Genomic DNA, 20,759 nt, shown 5'->3' with positions numbered 1-20,759 from the left:
GACTGTATAGTCCATGGGGTCACAAAGAGTTGGACACAACTGAATGACTTTAAAAAAAAAAAAGATGTTTAAATGGTCTCACAAATACCTTTGAATAAAGTCTGAAATTCTTTTACAATACAGGTAACTGAACTCGGCAAACTATCACCCATGCCTGCCTCTGCAGCCTCATCTCTCCCTTTCAATGATTTGTATTTCCCAAGCACAGAGACCTTTTTGCTTATCAAGTCCCAACACACTCTATCCTCCTTCCTTCTCTCCTTCAAGTTCTTCACTGCTTAGGATATACAACCAGGATCACCTCTGTATCAGTAGCATTCAAGGCTGTATCTCCAATACATAGCAGTGCAGTGCCTGGCACAGAGCTAGAAGCAGGATAAATGTGCTCAGTAATTACATTAAGATAACTCGACTGGGGGCCTTGACTGTTTCCTTCATTCATCTTCTCTTTGCTCTTGCTATGATCTTCATTTTGTTGGTGGTGCTTTAATATTTATTTAATTGGCTGCGCTGGGCCTTAGTTGCAGCACGTAGGATCTTTAGTTGCAGCATACAGGACTCTTAGTTGTGGCATGCGGGATCTAATCCCCTGAAAACCAGGGATTAAACCCAGGCCCTTTGCACTGACTGTGGAATCTTAGTCACGGAACCCCAGGGAAATCCCCTACGATCCTCATTCTGTTTCTCCTTTCCTGTCCCCTATATCACTGGTTTTCTGGGACTTCCCTAGTGGTCCAGGGGTTAAATCTCTGCGTTTCCACGGCAGGGGGTGTCAGTTCAATGCCTAGTAGGGGAATTAAGATCCCACACACTGCCTGGCCAAAAAGAAAAAGAGCAAACCCCTTTTCTGTCAGTAACCTCATGACCATTGAAGTTGTCAGCTTTACAAAGCAGCACTGCCGTGTCCACATGGCCATTGCCCTGGGCTTACTCATCAGCTAGATGACAACTGCTTCACTTTAACCCTGAGACTCCTGAGATAGGCCCAGTCCTTTCTAGAAGTGGACACAAGGCCCCACTGACAGTCAGCCGCTTTTCAACCCCAGATTTCACATATAGATGAAACCAGAGATCAGGCACCTCTCAGCAGGCAATGCAGAGCCAAAAGCTTCACTATCTGCCTACACAAGAGAGTTTCACTGGGCTGACAAGATGGGTTATCAAGAGTTGCAGTTAACTACACTTTTTTTCTAAAGATTTATTTATTTTTGGTTCTACTGGGTCTTTGCCTGCATGCAGGCTTTCTCTAGTTGTGGCTGGGGGTGGGGGTGTCTACTCTTTGTTGCAATGCATGGGCTTCTCACTGCAGTGGCTTCTCTTGTTGTAAAACACAGGCTGTAGGCGCATGGCCTTCTTGGTTGCAGCACAGGGGCTCAGTAACTGTGGCTCCTGGGCTCCAGAGCACTGGCTCAGTAGTTGTGGCACACGGGGCTTAGTTGCTCTGTGGCATGTGGGAACCTGAACAACCAGGAACCAAACCTGTGAGCCCTGCATTGGCAGGCAGATTCTCAACCACTAGACCACCAGGGAAGCCCTAACTTCAGATTTTATATGTGTTCACCAAGCTTGCTACTCTAAGAAAACAAATGACAGACACTTTCATAAAATAGGGATCTACCTCTAGTTTAAATCTTGAGTAAATATATTTTCATAAACAACTTTACATTAATAATAACAAAAATAAGATCTATTCATCTATTGAATAGAAGCTATTGAGTGCCTGAAAATATACTCAAAGCTTTAAACACACTATCTTATTTCATTTTTATCATCACTTTATAAGGTACAAGTGCTTATTATCCCTATTTTACAGAAGAGGAAACCAAAGGTTTAGTAACATGCTGAAGAGGAAGGGCTGGGATTTGAATCACAGGCCTACAGACTACTCTCTGTGCTCTGCTATTTGAATCACTTTCTCATCTTAGAAGTCACAGACCTGGACATTCCCAAAGAAACAATCCCTCAGAGGATGACCTCAAAGGCTGAAATTTTTCTCTGCAATGTAGACATTGAAAGCAACCTGCTACAGCTTATATTTCAAAGCTGCACTTCAACATTAAAAGAGAAAACTGAGATTCAAGGGGGAAATGTGGGAACAGAGCTCAAAGGTGCTTATGAATGCAATTCCACAAATACTTTTTCAGTGTCCACCAGTGGTCAAGCAGTATGCTGGAAGATGATTGATCAGACTGTCATTTAGAAAAAAGCTGGTGGGACAGGGGTGATGAGCAGAGCATGTCCCATAGTGACTATCTCAGGAATGTTTAGCCAGTAATTTAAAAAACTGCTGCTTTAATTTTTATATGTATTTATTAATATTTGGCTATGCGTGGTCTTAGCTGTGGCATGCAAGATCTAGTTCCCTGATCAGGGGATGAACCCGGGCACCCTGCTTTGGGAGCGCAGACTTTCAGTCACTGGACCACCAGGGAAGTCTCTAAAACTGCTACTTCATTATCTAATCATGAAGAAACCATCTTTCAGACAGGACAGGTGAGAGTCACCTACTTTATTATCTGTGAATACATAACTGAAAGGACCAATGTGTCTTCTAAAACAAAAGTTTTGTATAATTCAAACAACTCATGTGTTCATTTATGATAACCTGTATTAAAGGATTCGATTTCAAATGTATGTGAATGCAAACACAATGTCAGATTTTGTTATCATGTCTCAAAGGACAAAAGAGAAAAAAATAACAGCCAAAACAAGACTAAATTCCCAAAATACAAAAGGAACATCCTGAAGCTGCATGTACATAAAAAGACAGGGACACAGAAACATTTCCTAAAGCATTCCACCAAAAATTACAGGAACAAGGCAAGGACAAGGGTACTAGGTAAAAGAAAGCATGAGCCTAAAAGGTTACATCATACAGTACTATTGGGGCTTCCCTCATGGTCAGACAGTGAAGAATCTGCCTGCAATGCAGGAGACCCAGGTTCGACCCCTGGGTTGGGAAGATGCCCTGGTGAAGGAAATGGCAATCTACTCCAGTATTCTTCCTGGAGAATCCCATGGACAGAGGAGCCTGGTGGGCTACAGTCCATAGGATCAAAAAGAGTCGGACATGAATGAACGACTGATACCACCACGGCTACTACTACTACTACAGGACTATGAGGCCTCCAGAACCCTGTCTCCTTGCATAACCAGAATATTTCTGACAAAGGCATGATATGAGGTCTGTGAAACATGATGTACCTCACTCCCCTCATTTTTTTTACTTCCCTAATTTTTAAAATGAAAAAGTTAATTAGTTTATAAGGTCATTCTAGCCCTACCCCTTAGCTACTTTTCATCCATAAGGCCCTGTATCTCAAGAGAGATGAGCATATAAAAATACTCAAAAAACATTTATTGAATTAATGAAATATTACAATCTTACCAATAATAAGGGCGGGCGCAAGGAGGGCCAAGAGGAGCTACTCCATGTTCAAGGTCAGGCGGGACGGCCGTGAGAAGGTACCCCTCATCCAAGGTAAGGAGCAGTGGCTGTGCTTTGCTGGAGCAGCTGTGAAGAGATACCCCACGTCCAAGGTAAAAGAAATCCAAGTGAGACGGTAGGTGTTGTGAGAGGGCATCAGAAGGCAGACACCCTGAAACCATAATCACAGAAAACTAGCCAATCTGATCACACGGACCACAGCCTTGTTTAACTCAATGAAACTAAGCCATGCCATATGGGCCCACATTTCATTATAGGGGACTGGAATGCAAAAGTAGGAAGTCAAGAAACATCTGGGGTAACAGGCAAATTTGGCCTTGGAATACGGAATGAAGCAGGGCAAAGGCTAATAGAGTTTTGCCAAGAGAACGCACTGGTCATAGCAAACACCCTCTTCCAACAACACAAGAGAAGACTCTACACATGGACATCACCAGATGGTCAACACCAAAATCAGATTGATTATATTCTTTGCAGCCAAAGATGGAGAAGCTCTGTACAGTCAGCAAAAACAAGACTGGGAGCTGACTGTGGCTCAGATCATGAACTCCTTATTGCTAAATTCAGGCTTAAATTGAAGAAAGTAGGGAAAATCACTAGACCATTCAGGTATGACCTAAATCGAATCCCTTATGATTATAAAGTGGAAGTGAGAAATAGATTTAAAGGACTAGATCTGATAGACAGAGTGCCTGATGAACTATGGACGGAGGTTCGTGACATTGTACAGGAGACAGGGATCAAGACCATCCCCATGGAAAAGAAATGCAAAAAAGTAAAAAGGCTGTCTGGGAGGCCTTACAAATAGCTGGGAAAAGAAGAGAAGTGAAAAGCAAAGGAGAAAAGGAAAGATACAAGCATCTGAATGCAGAGTTCCAAAGAATAGCAAGGAGACATAAGAAAGCCTTCCTCAGCGATCAATGCAAAGAAATAGAGGAAAACAAGAGAATGGGAAAGCCTAGAGAGCTCTTCAAGAAAATTAGAGATACCAAGGGAACATTTCATGCAAAGATGGGCACAATAAAGGACAGAAATGGTATGGACCTAACAGAAGCAGAAGATATTAAGAGAGGTGGCAAGAATACACAGAAGAACTATACAAAAAAGATCTTCACAACAAAGAGAATCACGATGGTGTGATCACTCACCTAGAGCCAGACATCCTGGAATGTGAAGTCAAGTGGGCCTTAGAAAGCATCACTACGAACAAAGTTAGCAGAGGTGATGGCATTCCAGTTGAGCTATTTCAAATCCTGAAAGATGATGCTGTGAATGTGATGCACTCAATATGCCAGCACATTTGGAAAACTCAGCAGTGGCCACAGGACTGGAAAAGGTCAGTTTTCATCCCAATCCCAAAGAAAGGCAATGCCAAAGAATGCTCAAACTACTGCACAATTGCACTCATCTCACACGCTGTAAAGTCATGCTCAAAATTCTCCAAGCCAGGCTTCAGCAATACATGAACCGTGAACTTCCAGATGTTCAAGCTGGTTTTAGAAAAGGCAGAGGAATCAGAGATCAAATTGCCAACATCTGCTGGATCATGGAAAAAGCAAGAGAGTTCCAGAAAAACATCTATTTCTGCTTTATTGACTATGCCAAAGCCTTTGACTGTGTGGATCACAATAAACTGTGGAAAATTCTGAAAGAGACGGGAATACCAGACCACCTGACCTGCCTCTTGAGAAACCTATATGCAGGTCAGGAAGCAACAGTTACAACTGGACATAGAATAACAGACTGGTTCCAAATAGGAAAAGGAGTACATCAAGGCTGTATATTGTCACCCTGCTTATTTAACTTATATGCAGAGTACATAATGAGAAACGCGAGGCTAGAAGAAGCACAAGCTGGAATCAAGATTGCCGGGAGAAATATCAATAAGCTCAGATATGCAGATGACACCACCCTTATGGCAGAAAGTGAAGAGGAACTCAAAAGCCTCTTGATGAAAGTGAAAGAGGAGAGGGAAAAAGTTGGCTTAAAGCTCAACATTCAGAAAACTAAGATCATGGCATCTGGTCCCATCACTTTATGGGAAATAGATGGGGAAACAGTGGAAACAGTGTCAGACTTTATTTTGGGGGCTCAAAATCACTGCAGATGGTGATTGCAGTCATGAAATTAAAAGACACTTACTCCTTGGAAGGAAAGTTATGACCAACCTAGATAGCATATTCAAAAGCAGAGACATTACTTTGCCAACAAAGGTGCGTCTAGTCAAGGCTATGGTTTTTCCAGTGGTCATGTATGGATGTGAGAGTCGGACTGTGAAGAAAGCTGAGTGCCAAAGAACTGATGCTTTTGAACTATGGTGTTGAAGAAGACGCTTGAGAGTCCCTTGGACTGCAAGGAGATCCAACCAGTCCATTCTAAAAGAGATCAGTCCTGGGTGTTCATTGGAAGGACTGGTGCTGAAACTGAAACTCCAATACCTGGCCACCTCATGCAAACAGTTGACTCATTGGAAAACACCCTGATGCTGGGAGGGATCGGGGACAGGAGGAGAAGGGGACGACAGAGGATGAGATGGCTGGATGGCATCACCGACTCGATGGACGTGAGTAAACTCCGGGAGTTGGTGTTGGACAGGGAGGCCTAGCGTGCTGTGTTTCTTGGGGTCGCAAAGAGTCGGACATGACTAAGCGACTGAACTGAACTGACCTGACCAATAATAAGAAACAAGACTTCACAACAATCGGTACTGGTCTGTGGCCTAAAAGAACAAGTTAGGAGAGAAACCGTTATCTAAACAGCTTCACATCTGGTGTTCCTGCTAGTTGACTGTTGGTAGAATGAAAATAACCCAGGACTTGGAAAGAAAACATTTAGGTCTAGTCTCATGTCTGACACAAACTGACTGTGTGACCTCTGGCAAACTGCTTTACTACCTGGGCCAGTTACCTGTTCTCTAAAATAAGGGTATTATAAAACTATTTATAGCTAACATTTGTGAAATGTGTACTATATGACAGGAACTGTTCTGATTTTTGCCTCAGATAAATGAAGCGATACCATTTAGTGTCTAACTACAGAGACAACATGGTATAATGGAAAGATTCCATACTCTCAAAGGATGGGCTCCCTGTACGTTTTTCTAAGCAGAGACTGTCAAGAAGACAGGGTTACAATGTTGGTACTTCTATTCACTTCAATTCACTAGCAAGAGAAGGGGACGACAGAGGATAAGTTGATTGGATGGCATTACCGACTCAATGCACATGAGATTGAGCAAGTTTGGCAAGTTGGTGATGGATTGGGAAGCCTGGCACGCTGCAGTCCATGGGTCCCCTGGGGTGCAGAGTCGGACACGACTGAGAGACTGAACTGAACTGAACTGATTCACTAGATGAGTTAACTTCGCCACATTGCTTAATTTTCCTAACCTTAGATTTCTAACATGGAAAATGCACATGACAATGGCCGTTCCTCTCATATAGCTCTTGAGAAGATTAAACTATAATAACTAAAAGTAATGTCTATTTATAAAACAGATATTACATTTTATTACTAGATGTGTGACCTCAGACTTCATCTTCGCAAGTTTTTTTACTCATCTACAGATGTGAGATATAGTATTCACTATTTGCAAACATGCATATCCCTACCTAGTATACTTAGAAGAGCGTATACAATAATCTCCTATACTTAGTACTTGAAGAACGTAAACAATCAACAAAAACACATTTTTACTAAACCTATCTCAATAGACTCGGCTCAAGATTGGCAGCCAAAAACGCAGCGCCAAGTGGAAGCTGTAGTTCCGCGTCAAGGAGCTGCTCCACTCAACGGCCGAAGTGAAACTTCATCTACCAGGAGACACCTCACCAAGCCAAATGGCAGGCTGGGAGGTGGAGTACCAGCCCTCCGGGAAGCAAGAAGAGGGACTGCAACTCCCAGAAGCCTCCGCGGTTCGGGCCGCAGGCGAGAAGATGGAGCCAGAAAGTGGAGAGTTCGGGTACACCACCTTAACAGATGCGCGTTGGGGCGGCCTGCGGCAGTCCGGGACCCGGCAAGTTTCAGAGCCTTTCTAAAACAACCTCTGGCCGTATTTTGTGCTGGTTTGCAGCACGTTTTTCAGAGACCCACAGTAATAAAGCTGTAAGCTTGCAAGGGGCAAGCTTTCACAGGCAAGACTTCATTTACATTTAAACTCCTGGCAACTCCTTAGGCCACTTGGGCAGGGAGCGTTGAGCTCTTTTTTCCTAGGTATGCACTGTGAGTGGCTGGTCATACAGCAAAGGCAGAATTTGATCCTAGAGAGGAGGCTGCAAATCCAGCTCGTTTCACTGACCGACCTTTTTTTCCCTACATGAACATACCTTTAAAATTCCCACATGTTTTCCTACATTAAGCCATAAAAAGATGTAAGGAAGTCCAACAAAGTACTGATTTTTCTCCTCTTATAATGAATTATTTTGTGTTTCTTAAATATTAAATGTAAAACTGTCTCCCAAAATATTGCCTGCCCGGTACCCTGCTCGGCTCTTCTGGACACGTGTTCAAACCACCCCCCTCCACCGCGGGAACCAAGAGCTGGATGTTTTAACACTGACTGTTAGCTGTTGCAGCAGAAGGTCCTGCTACTTAACAATGAAACTGAAAACGATCTAAAGTGACCAGTGCCAACTATACCACCAGGACCGGGAGCTGGGGCCTCCCTGGAACCGCTGGCGTGACCCCATGCCTCAGTTTACCCACTTGTAAAATACAGCAGAAGAGGGGCAGGTTGGGGTTAGGGCCAATCCTCAGGAACAAGCCATGTAAAGGCTCGGTGACGTGGGAAGGTCCTCCGGACAGACCCCCACCACGTCCCAACTAGCTGCAAGGACCCAGTTAAGACTCCGCCCCACTGGGCCGCCGGAGTAAGGACCAGACGCGTGTGGAAACCCCGGCCTGCGCCACAGAAACGCTGTTCGACTTGGGCTTGCCCACAGCCCCTACCTTCCAAGATCTTGGCAGCTGAGAAGTAAAGGCAGAGGGAGGGAGCGCGGGGCAGGAACAGCGCCGGGGCTTGTGCCCACGGGGTTGGCTGCCTGAGGTTCCCGGGAGCAGAGGACAAAAAGTCCCGCGACTGGACAGAACAGAGCAGGGACTACAACTCCCAAATGCCTGTACAGTATGGAAGGGACCCAAGATGGCTACCCGTCCGGGGACAGGGTCGCGGGCCAATAGGCGCAGAGCACGCGCCTACACCGGGCCAATCAGAAGCTATAGTAACAAAATCCCTGTTTAGGGGCCGGGAACACTGTCCCTCTCTGAAGAGAAGCTGAGGTGAGAATCTCCTCATTAAGAGTTTCGTCATAGTTCACGCAGTGTTTTTTTTAACCAAATGTAAAAAGTAACATCATTCTTTAGGCTGTGCTATATTTTTGTTTCCTTCTTTCCTCCCAAATGCGTTCAACTTACTGCCCTCACTATTCCTCACTGTCTGAGTTTCCTCTCACTTCCTCGCCTCATTCCGGACCTTTTTGATTCCTAAAGCTTTTTCTTTTGTTTCTCTCAGAACGCGGCCCTCAGTCCTTACTTTGATCCAGTTTATGAGTTTCCCTGGTATCTTAACTAAAATTGTATCACAGACCCCCTTGTCCATTCCTTTCTTCTTTTTTGTATGTTATTTTTCTCCTTAGTTCTTGCCCTTAACCAAGCATTGTAAATAATTTCTCTTTTTTATCATCGTGTCCCCTAGAATGAGGGCTTAGTTTGGTAAAGAATCCGCCTGCAATGCAGGAGACTTCGGTTCTATTCCTGTGTCCGGAAGATCCCCTGGAGAAGGAATAGGCTACCCACTCCAGTATTCTTGGGCTTCCCTTGTGGCTCAGTTGGTAAAGAACCCGCCTGCAATGGGGGAGACCTGGCTTCGATCCCTGGGTTGGGAAGATCCCCTAGAGAAGGGAAAGGCTACGCACTGTAGTATTCTGGCCTAGAGAATTCCATGGACTGTATAATCCATGGGGTCGCAAAGAGCTGGACAGGACTGAACGATTTTCACTCATTCAAGCCCTTAGAATGAAAGATCTGCTTTAGATTTGGCGCTTTTTTCTGATCATTGCACTGTTTCTAGCACTGTTTCTACTGGAAGTATAAATACAATATCAGTAATACATGTAGTGTAACATTTTATATGTATTAAATTTATATAAATTACAATGTAAATTTATATATTCTAATTATGTTTATATACTATAAAATTTGTATTATAATCATTTTATATATTATATATAAACACCCATACTATATATTACACACAGTATATATATATAGTCCACACTCAGTAAATGTATTTTGAGGAATTGAATTATTCTCTATTCTCGCTTGCTTAGGTACAGATAAATTAAATTTGTCTGTGACCATCGTGGGGCCCTTGTGCTTGCTCTGTTTGAATTCAGAATGAATCTTTTGTGTATTCTGTGTCCAGTGCCGTGTAGGTACTGGAGAAAATGAATCATTCTCAGTTCCTAACCTTTAGATGCTCCTGGTCTAGTGGAGGATGAGAAACAAACTTGACTTTAAAATAAATGCAATTGAAACTTGCAGAACAGCTAAATAGTTTTCACACAGTCATTCAGCTCATAAACAGGGACTAGGATCCTGGCCTCCAGACTATACTATGCTGCTTTTTATAAAGACCTCTTCTTTAATATTGCCTCCTTCCCTTTCCTCCCAGTCCTACTACCTAGGAAAAAGAGATTTTTTGCCAGTCATCTTTTACATTTAAAAGGGAGAAACAAAGAGCAGTTACACTTGGACAAACACTTGGATTTGTCCCTGCTTTCTCTGACACCATTTTCTTTGCTACTTTTTTTTTCTCACTTTTTTCTGTGGCCTGCTTCATTACATGCAGGTGATTACACCAGGTCTTAGATCTCTCATCCTTTCTGATGTTTGAACCCCACAGAGAGTAGCAAGGTGTCCTACAAAATGTCCTGGTGTGAAATACTGATGTCTTAGGAAGCTTGACTCAGAGACTGTCACAGTGGATTATGGTCAGTTTACAGAGTATCACACAAACACCATGGCCACATAAAATAATAGAGAATTGTGGGAAAACTATGTGAAATTGAAAACAATTACAGATAAACAGCAGGAATGTGATCAATATGTGTACAGACTAATTTCTTGCATAGGGATTAAAACCCCTGTTCAGGCTTCCTCACCTAATCTTATGTTAATTTGGGATTGTTTCCTATAATATGACAGTTCTTTGTAGCTTTTATGAGCATAGGCTCAGCTCAGCAGTCCCAGCTTTTCTGAGGCTGATTGGCATGAGACATTTCAACACAAATGTCAGCAGCCAGACTAAACCTGGAAGAAATCACTGAACCATATGAAACTGGAAAGCTCAACAGCTAGACTCTTCTCCTGAGGAAGTATCAGCCTTTAATCATTGCATCTTCTACTTAGCAATCAAATGCGAATATCATGAACAGACTTTGAATCTAAACAGTGATATCTAATAATTATTAAAGCATTGTCAAGCAACCTAGTATGAACATATACATGTTCAGCTGTGGATCATGACCTTCAGCAGTACATTTACAAAAAGATTTAGGTATGGCACTTGCCTTGGAACCAGGGCATCCAAGTGTCAAGACCGTCAGTGAGGCGATGACAGTTTGATCTGTAGCTTCATTAATAATCACCTAGAGATGGCATCTTACTTTGTGTTCTCCAACAAATATATCCTGAGAGAGGAATTCAAGTGCAAGTAGTTTATTTAGGAAGTAATTGTAGGAAACACCAATGAGAGAATAGAAAAGTGAAATGGGGAAGGGAAGACAGACATTAAGGTGCGCTATCAAGCATGTTACTGCTCAAGTGATCAGAGCTTAATCTTCCAGGACAACTCTGGGAAATAATGTAGAACCCAGGCCTTAGACTGAGCTGTCCCACCAAAGGGACAAAGAACTGAGTTACTGGGTTGTTTAAATGCCATCTCCCACCAGTCAAAAATTAGGAGCTGTTTTCAGGGGCTGTGAAGTCCGTGGTTCCTTATCATATTGTATAAAAAGGGCAAATTTGCTCAGTGACCTGAGGAAGCCAGAGATGCAGGTGCTGCCACATACTGATGGGGCACCAGTAGTTTCTGCTACAGGTGGCTTTGGTTCACCACAAGCTTTTGTCACTGAGACTAGCAGAATAAGAGTAATTCAAAATTAAATAAATACATATAAAAAGAACCAAACAAATGGACCCAAAAAAAAAAAAAAAAAAAAAAACCCAAGCAGCCTGTATACCTCATCATGTGAGCAATTAAAATAGACAGTACTTTGTAAACCCTCACTAAGAAACAGACAAAAACTACAGCAAAAAACACTTCTACACTGGGAAAACTCTGCAGACTTAAGAAGAGGCTTTAGAGGGACTAGGGTTTAGTAGAGAGGGGAGGAAGGAGATCAAGAAAAGGGAAAGAGAAATATTGCTGGAGACAATGCATTGTTTTCTTCATGATGTTGAAAAAGACACAAGGTTTTTGAAAAGTTAGCTTTAAGTGCATAGGCTGTGTCGTTAGACCTAAAAGACAGTTTTTTCCTCACTTTTATTGAAATATCATTGACAGACATCACCATATAAATTTAAGGTTTACAGCATAATGGTTTGACTTACATTTATTGTGAAATGATCACCACAATATGTTCAGCGAACATTCATCTTCTCACATAGATATAATAAAAATAAAAGAAAGAAAAGAGGGCAAAAATTATCCTTGTGATGAGAACTCTGTTTTACTTTCTTAACAACTTTGCTATATATCATACAATAGCATTAGCAGTAGTCATGTTCTGCATTACTAATTTATCTTGTGACTGAGAGTTTGTACCTTTTGAACATCTTTCTCCAGTTCCCCCTCTCCCAAACCCCTGCCTGTAGTAGCTATAAATTTGATCTTTTTGTATGAATTTGGTGTGGGGTTTTTATTGTTTGGGTTTTTTTTTAAGATTCCACATATAACTGAGATAATAGAATTTTGCCTCTGTCTGACTTATTTCACTTAGCATACTGCCCTCAAGGTCCATCCATGCTGTCACAAATAGTGTTTTCTTGTGTTTTTAATGATTGAATAATATTCCATTGTATGTGCATCCATATATACATATGGATATGTATGTATATAAAAACTTCTTTATCTTTTTCTCCATTGATGAACATATAGATTGTTTCCATGTCTTGCCTATTGTAAATAATGCTGCTATGAACATGGGAATGCATATATCTTTTTGAGTTAGTGTTTTCATTTCCTTTGGATACATTCCCAGAAGTAGAATTGCTGGATCATATGGTAGTTCAATTTTTAATTTTTTGAGGATCCTCCATACTGTTTTCCATATGGCTTTATCAGTTTACAGTCCCACCCACAGTGCACAGGGTTCTCTCATCACATCCTCACCAGCATTTTTTACCTGTTGTCTTTTCGTTGATGGCCATTCTGAAAGGTATGAGGTGATACCTCATTGCGGTTGTGATTTGCATTTCCCTAATGACTAATGATGTTGAGTACCTATTCATGTATCTGTTGGCCTTTTGTATGTGTTCTTTGGAGAAATGTAGAGGACAATTTTATGAAAACTTTCTGTGGGTTGTGCCATAATAGCACTTCTTCATAGCAAGTATCTTTACTTGAAATTACCGTCCCTTTTTACTTGGCTTTCTGTTTATCATCTGTCACCTCCAAATAGAATGTGAGCCTCTGAAGGCAAAAACTTTGTTTTTGTCTTATTCAGTGGTAAGCAATCAATAAATATGTATAAAAGAATGACTATATTATTGCTACCAAAGCAAACAGGGTAAGTACTAGAAGGGCCCAACATTTGTACTGGGTTGGCCAAAAAGTTCTTTTGGCCAGCAAACTTTTTGGCCAACTCAGAACCACTCATTGCATTCAGCTAAGCCATAAAGTGAAGCAGCAAACGTAACCCAGCAATAACCTCTCATTATCACAAACCTTAGGACCATCCTGATGTGTATAAACCCTGGTTGTCACACACACTTCTGCTTTAGTCAAACACTCCGACAGCTCACAGGACCTACAAAGAAATCTTTACCATGAAAACAGAATTTCAGAACTGGAAAGGCCTACAGGTCAAAGTGTTGAACCCCCTACGTAATTCATCTCAGCCATATATTGCAGCTATAATGCAGACTTTTGGACAAGAATCTTAAGGGTATTTTTTTAACTGGAAAAAAATCATATCTAATAGGAAAATATAGTATTTGAATAAAGAAAAATGATGCATTGTTTTTGTAATAAGAGTATAAAAAGGTTGGGAAACTCAGCTGTACTCAGATGTTCCTGCCTCCTTCACAAATTTCTCACCTCATAATCACTCAGCTTTTTGAGTGCTATTGGAGAATTCTGATTGTTAATAAGAGCCACCTGAAAATTCTAAAATTTTCCCCTATCTTTTTTTTTAATTCTCTCATCATATTTATCCATTTGTTGTTCTGTATTAGATATATTCCTTGTTCATCAGATTTGTTCATCAGATATTTGGAGAGTAGTCTATTCCCTATAGTTAGTGAACATATGCATGTTGTCTCCTTTTAACTATGCCTCATAAATAATCACATTTAATCCTTCTTACTGCCATCCTTTGCAATCATCTTCCAGTTATCTAGAACATAAGGTGCATAAAACTAAGCTCAGTGTCCAAGCTGTGATCTCACTAGGGTGGCTCAGAGATAAGCTATGATTTTTCATCAGTCTCCTTCAAGAAATTATGCCTCTAAACATATTCCCCTGGTTTCACTGCAGCTTTAAAGGCATTTCTTCATTCTAGAGGATAAAATCCACTGCAAGCATTTCTTAAAAATTAAAAAGTATATTTCCTTAGTAGAGAATTTACTTCAGAATGGGATACAACTTCAATTCAGCTTACTTTTTCATGGATTGAGGGTTCCTCTGGGCCAGTCACTGTGCAAGGGGACAGGAATCACCAGATAATCAGACGCAGTCCCTGGCGTTATACTTGATTGGAGGCCATAAACACGTAAATACATGAGCATAGCAATGTGATACAATAGAAGTCAATACCAGAATGAATCAATCCTGCTACATACAGTGGAGGAGAAAGGGGGTTCTAGGCAGAAGCAAAGGTAGCATATGGCAAGTGCCAAAGCTCAGACAGTAGATTCACCAGGCCCAAATCTAGAATGGAGTTAGGGCAATGGGGAAAGAGGCTGGAAGTATCCCAAGGGTCAGCTTATGGGAGTTAGATAGGCATCCTTTTTAATTTGCCATAAGAGCAACTGAGAGCCTTGTAACTATTAAATAAACTGCTAGACTCGGAGGCAAAAGAAAAATTGAATTTGATACTTATTGAGCACCTGCTGTATATCAGGCATTGTTCTAAGTGCTAGGAATGCAGTGGTAAATAAGTAATAAAAAACGTTTCCTACTCATATGTAACTTCTAGTGGAAAAGATAGACCATACACTAGTAAAAACAATTCATGATATGTCATAAATTTTGATTTTTTTTAATGCTATGAAAAATAAGCAGTGTAAGGGACTAAATGATGGATGGCCTTTTCTTGGATAGGGTGGTCAGAAAGGCCCCTTTGAAGAGGAGTCACTTGAACAAACATCTCAGTAAAGGGAGGAAGCCAACCAGAAGGGAATCTGTGGAAGAATTCCAGGCAGAGGAATCAGTGTAAAGGCCTTAAATGGGAACAAGCTTGACAGGGTGGAAGAAGAGCAGGGAGGCCCATGTGGCTGGAGGAAAATAAACGAGAGGAAAAGTCATAACAGATGAGGTCAAGGGTCACAAGAAGCCAGATTGTAGACCATGGTAAGATCTTCAGGGAAAATGTTGAACTATTTCATAAATATATTTGCCAGATGGTATATATGGAATGATCTATTAATGAAAGTGAAAGTGGAGAGTGAAAAAGTTGGCTTAAAGCTCAACATTCAGAAAATGAAGATCATGGCAGCCAGTCCCATCACTTCATGGGAAATAGATGGGGAAACAGTGGAAACAGTGTCAGACTTTATTTTTTTGGGCTCCAAGATCACTGCAGATGGTGACTGCAGCCATGAAATTAAAAGACACTTACTCCTTGGAAGGAAAGTTATGACCAACCTAGATAGCATATTGAAAAGCAGAGACATTACTTTGTCAACAAAGGTGCGTCTAGTCAAGGCTATGGTTTTTCCAGTGGTCATGTATGGATGTGAGAGTTGGGCTGTGAATAAGGCTGAGTGCCGAAGAATTGATGCTTTTGAACTGTGGTGTTGGAGAAGACTCTTGAGAGTCCCTTGGACTGCAAGAAGTTCCAACCAGTCCATTCTGAAGGTGATCAGCCCTGGGATTTCTTTGGAGAGAATGATGCTAAAGCTGAAACTCCAGTACTTTGGCCACCTCATGCGAAGAGTTGACTCATTGGAAAAGACTCTGATGCTGGGAGGGATGGGGGCAGGAGGAGAAGGGGACGACAGAGGATGAGATGGCTGGATGGCATCACTGACTCAATGGACGTGAGTTTGAGTGAACTCCGGGAGTTTGTGATGGACAGGGAGGCCTGGCGTGCTGCAATTCATGGGGTCGCAAAAAGTCAGACATGACTGAGCGACTGAACTGAACTGATTAATATAAACAAAAGGACTATGTGTTACAAAATTATCAAGATCCATAATCACTCATCCAAAATTCTGTGGACAGGTCAGTTTTGAAAATGATTTTTTTGGGGGGCGGTTATTTGAAAGGTAATATATGCTCATAGTACCTAGTGTTTAACACTCCGGAACAGTCTTAGGATAGCACCCTGTCATCAAACATTAATACTTCTGCAATGAAACACATACAGGATAAACAAACACTATAAGTACCCCCATTGGTTTTCAGCCCTTTTTGGAATTCAGAATTACAGATATATTAGATTGTGGATTTGTGCTTGTACGTGTATGGAAAACTGCTGCTGCTGCTAAGTCGCTTCAGTTGTGTCCAACTCTGTACAACCCCATAGACAGCAGCCCGCCAGGCTCCGCCATCCCTGGGACTCTCCAGGCAAGAATACTGGGAGTGGGTTGCCATCTCCATCTCCAGTGCATGCCTGCTAAGTCGCTTCAGTCGTGTCCAACTCTGTGTGATGCTATAGACAGCAGCCCACCAGGCTCCTCTGTCCACGGGATTCTCTAGGCAAGAATACTGGAGTGGGTTGCCATTTCCTGCTCCAAAAAACTTCTGAGAGCATCCCAAATGTCTTTGAATAATGATTGGAGCGATAAGATGGGATTGGTGGCATAAGTATCTTTTATTTACTTTATAATGTTTGTTTTGTGATTTCTGAACTTTCTTTTTTAACCATACATTAGTTATGTCATTGAAGTAATACTTGTTTAAATTAAAAATAAAATGTGGATGTTAATGTTTTTACTCATGTAGTTTTTGGGTAGTCAACAATATGGATGGCATGAAGGGAAAATATTTTAAACAAAAATGTAATAGAAAAGATTTCAAATATACATTACAAAATTGCCTTTAAATTTGAGTATTTTGGTCATGACATTCAGCTTTTACTGTGTCCTCTGTATGCTTTTCATATTTTCATCTTTTAAATGATTTTGTAAGGGATAGGAAAAATCTGTATTAAATGTATTTTTTAAATTTATGGTAAGTCATATTTCCTCATGTTTCAAGAAGTTTCTTCTGTTTCCATATAGAACATGGTCCATTCTCGGGACTTGTGGTTGTTTCTGTTTTGTTTTTAAAGCAAATCTGTGGGGGGTTTGTCTGTTTTGATAACAGGATGTCATGCTTGTGATAAATACTTGCCTGAAAGAGACTTACAATGTACAAGCCCCTAAAATATTTAGACATTTTAAAATTGCAATTTGCAACCTCCCTATTTCCTACCACTCTCCCCCAACAAAAATTCAGAGAGATGTATTTAACAGAAGCCATGTTTCATGGTGAATGTTATTGGCTGTGTGACTGAAAACTGTAATTAGCCATGCCTCACTGATTCATACATGAATCTTTTTGAGGTTTATTATTCCACCGGAATGTTAATGAACATGAATACAAAATACTCTGAGAGATTTTCTTTTTATCTTTGTAAAGTATATATGGTAAGGGGGGAAAATTATTTAAAATAATTAATGAAAAAATATTTTATGTATATAACTAGATCCTTTATTTTTTTGAATAGTAAATAAGACTGCATAATTTATTTGAAGCCTCTTCTCTATGTACAATGACTTTACATACATTAATTAAAAAAACTTCAGGACCCCTACCATGTAAATGTTAATAAAACCCAGGAGTCCTAACTTTTCTGACCTTCACTTTAGTTTCCAGATGAGACTCTAGCCAACTAAGATGCCTCTACATCTTTGTCAACAAAATGTCCATGAAACCAACATTCAGAGTTCAGATGTCATTTATGAGTAGCATTCTCTCATGAACCTAGTTGAAAATAAAAGTAATTTAGGGAAAATGATATTTCAGCACTGCCTTAATCTAGGAGGGATTTTCTTATTGAGAAAATTAAACCAAACACAAACTGGAAGTATGACTTAACTGGGCCTGCTTCTGCATTTAGGGTCACCAAAGCATACTGTAAATGGAAATCAGATTGCTTTAGAATCCAAGAACAAACTCTACTTTTGACCTTTAGAAAGCTCATGATGTATATGCCCACAAAATAAACAAAATAATTTCAAAGTAAATTCGTTGAGTGCACCTGACCTTTGAAACAGAGCAGATGATGTTAATCAGATTTGTACAACTTTAATCTAGCTCAGCCTCCATCTCTCCATGTAGTTTTTAAAAATCATAAAGAAGAGTCTCACAAAAGGGAATCTTTCAAATCAGAATAGATTAAAAAATGGAACAGGATGTATGACCTTGCTTCAAACAATGAAGTACAATTCAGACATGTAAGCAAGTGAGCATTATGACTATAAACCAATATACTATGCTCTTGAGGAAAAGTGACTTTTAAAAAATATTAACCTAAGAACACTGTAGGCAGTTCTCCATATTATGATAAAATGTGGTTTGAGTCCTGATGATGTGTAAAGTACCTTTGGGGAATTTTGAGTTGAAAATGGCCTGCATATTTTAAAAAGGTGTTCCATCTGATCATTGCATCTGTTTTTCCCCAACCATATCATTTCTGGACCTCAAATGTTTGAGCAATGGCCTTTCTACATGTTAAGTAACTTGGTAGATGCATGCTTATCTTCCCAAGATTACCTCCTTTGAGTAATCAACCCTGGCCTGTAACACAGTAATCCTTCTCAATCCAAAGTGTCTCTGATGGGACTAACCACATGTGTTCCTTCCCAAAGGAGCAGGTGAAGGGGGTGTTCAGAGGAAACAAGCTTGGCCAAACAAGCTACTTGGCCACATGATTGGTTCAGAGATCTGCGTATGGCCCAAGCGGAGCCAATTCCTTCAGACATTTCATCAGAGACCATGAAAGATGGTCCCTCCTTTTCTTTGCTCACAAGTTATACCATATTTACTATGTGGGGCTGCTGGCTGTCTTGCCCACCTAGGAATTAAGTCAAACAGGGACACACAGAGATGAAGAGAGATGAAAAGAGCCCAGGTGGTATTGCATCCCAGACTCCATCTTTACCTGAAGCTACCCCTTTGATTTGCCAGTTAAATGAGACTTATCTTACTTAAGTTGGCTTGCGTTAGGTTTTTGTTGCTTGCAGCCATAACTAATTCATAAAGTTCAGCTTATAAATAAACTCTTAAACTAACCAGAAAAGGATAGTGAAATGAAAAATAAGCAGATTGCTTTAGAAAGTCAAGAAATCCAAACACATCAACCTCTGCTCTACCAGCACCAAAACCGTGCAAGAAACACAGTGTAGTCATTTGAAGAACTGGAGATATTTAGCCTAAAAAAAGAGAAGATTCAAAAATAAATTTAAAAAATAAAAAATTTTTAAAATAAATAAAAAGAGAAGACTCAATATGTTCTTGCTGGGCTCAACCATGGGAAGATCTATTTTGTGAAAAAGGAGTTGAATTCATTCAGTAGAATTAAAACTCAGACCCACAAGTGCTTGTCACTGAGAGAAATTTTCTATTCAACATGAGGGATAAATTTCTAACAATGAAAGTTATCATAGAAAACATAATGTGACCCTCTACCAGCAACACCACTTCTTTTGCTAAATGAGTGGTCAGACAAAATGACATCTAAAATCTTGTCTAACTGTGACTCCCTGATTCAAAGTTTGGTCATGATGATTATATTCGTAATTTGTCATAAATCACCTCAACCTTTCAGCAAATCAAAAATCAATATGAGTCAATTGTACAAAAGGAGGCATGGAGGAAGGAAAGTGTCAGAGAAGATTTCCTTGAGGGGATGATACTTGCAGTTTTAAATACAAATGGGACTTGGTTTATATCGCACAAACCATGAAACTATTTGCCCCTGTAATAGGTTACTTTAAAATATTAAATATATATATATATAATGACAATATATTAAAGAGTACTATTGTAAATAAATAATTTTCCATATCCTTTTCTTAAATTTTACTTACTTACTTTTATTTTTGTCTGTGCTAGGTATTCGTTGCTGCCTGGGCTTTTTTCTCTAGTTGTGGCTAGCGGGGCTATTCTCAAGTTGTGGTGCTCAGGCTTCTCAACAGTTGTGACTCCCAGGGTCGAGAGCACAAACTCAGTAGTTTTGGCGCATGGGCTTAGTTTCTACGCAGCATGTGAGGATCTTCCCAAACCAGCAATTGAAACCATGTTTCATGCATTGGCAGAATCCACCACTGAGCCACCAAGGAAACCCTCCCGTGTCTTCAGTATGTTTTGAGGCATATAGCTGCCTATAAATAAGCATTAACAAAGCAATTATTTATAGACCCTCTCAGCTGATGAATGTGAGCCCCCCACTATTGCACTTTACCATTCAACTTTGAGTAGAGTACCAGTGTTCTGAGTACTAGAAATTTATTTTGTATCCTCAAAAGCATCTTTGACATGCAGTACTTAACCATACATAACCAAGTGACAGCGCCATGCTAAAATGCAAGTACTGAAGTTCAGGGTGCCTTCAAGGAGTGTTTGAGAAGACAGAATCGGGCAAATTGGGACTTACAGATATCTTTTTGGCACTATGAAGGGAAGTGTAAACACAGCTGTAGCCAAGGAGTTTCAACAAAAATTTTATGAAAGTTATTTGGAAGAAATTGTTATCGGAAGGCACATTGAGATTCAGGGGTTTTACAGAGAGCAGAAGTGTAGCTGCCATGTGAGGGGCTGGAACAGGTCTCCATGGGGACAATGATAAGGTCTAGTACAGTGCTGATCACAGTAGTACACTTC

The 20,759-nt window shown here is 40.6% G+C and overlaps 1 protein-coding gene across 7 annotated transcripts in view; it reads right to left on the bottom strand.

Annotated features, from left to right (window-relative positions):
* Nucleotides 1–8,577, bottom strand: part of FHIT (fragile histidine triad diadenosine triphosphatase) — a 1,535,374-nt gene extending 1,526,797 nt beyond the window's left edge. For 5 of the 7 annotated variants that reach the window (XM_044933643.1, XM_044933646.1, XM_044933645.1 and 2 more), the window contains exon 1: nucleotides 8,396–8,577. The gene's annotated coding sequence lies outside the window, so the exon portion shown is untranslated. Of the gene's footprint in view, nucleotides 1–3,388; nucleotides 3,515–8,395 lie in introns of all 7 variants that reach the window. The other 2 variants (XM_044933638.1, XM_044933642.1) reach the window with 1 other exon arrangement.
* Between the last annotated feature and the right edge of the window lie 12,182 nt (nucleotides 8,578–20,759).

The sequence above is a fragment of the Bubalus bubalis genome, chromosome 21 (assembly GCF_019923935.1).
Source record: "Bubalus bubalis isolate 160015118507 breed Murrah chromosome 21, NDDB_SH_1, whole genome shotgun sequence".
Lineage (NCBI taxonomy): Eukaryota > Metazoa > Chordata > Mammalia > Artiodactyla > Bovidae > Bubalus > Bubalus bubalis.
The sequence above is the reverse complement of the archived record's forward strand: the minus strand, read 5'-3'. Positions and strand labels throughout refer to the sequence as shown.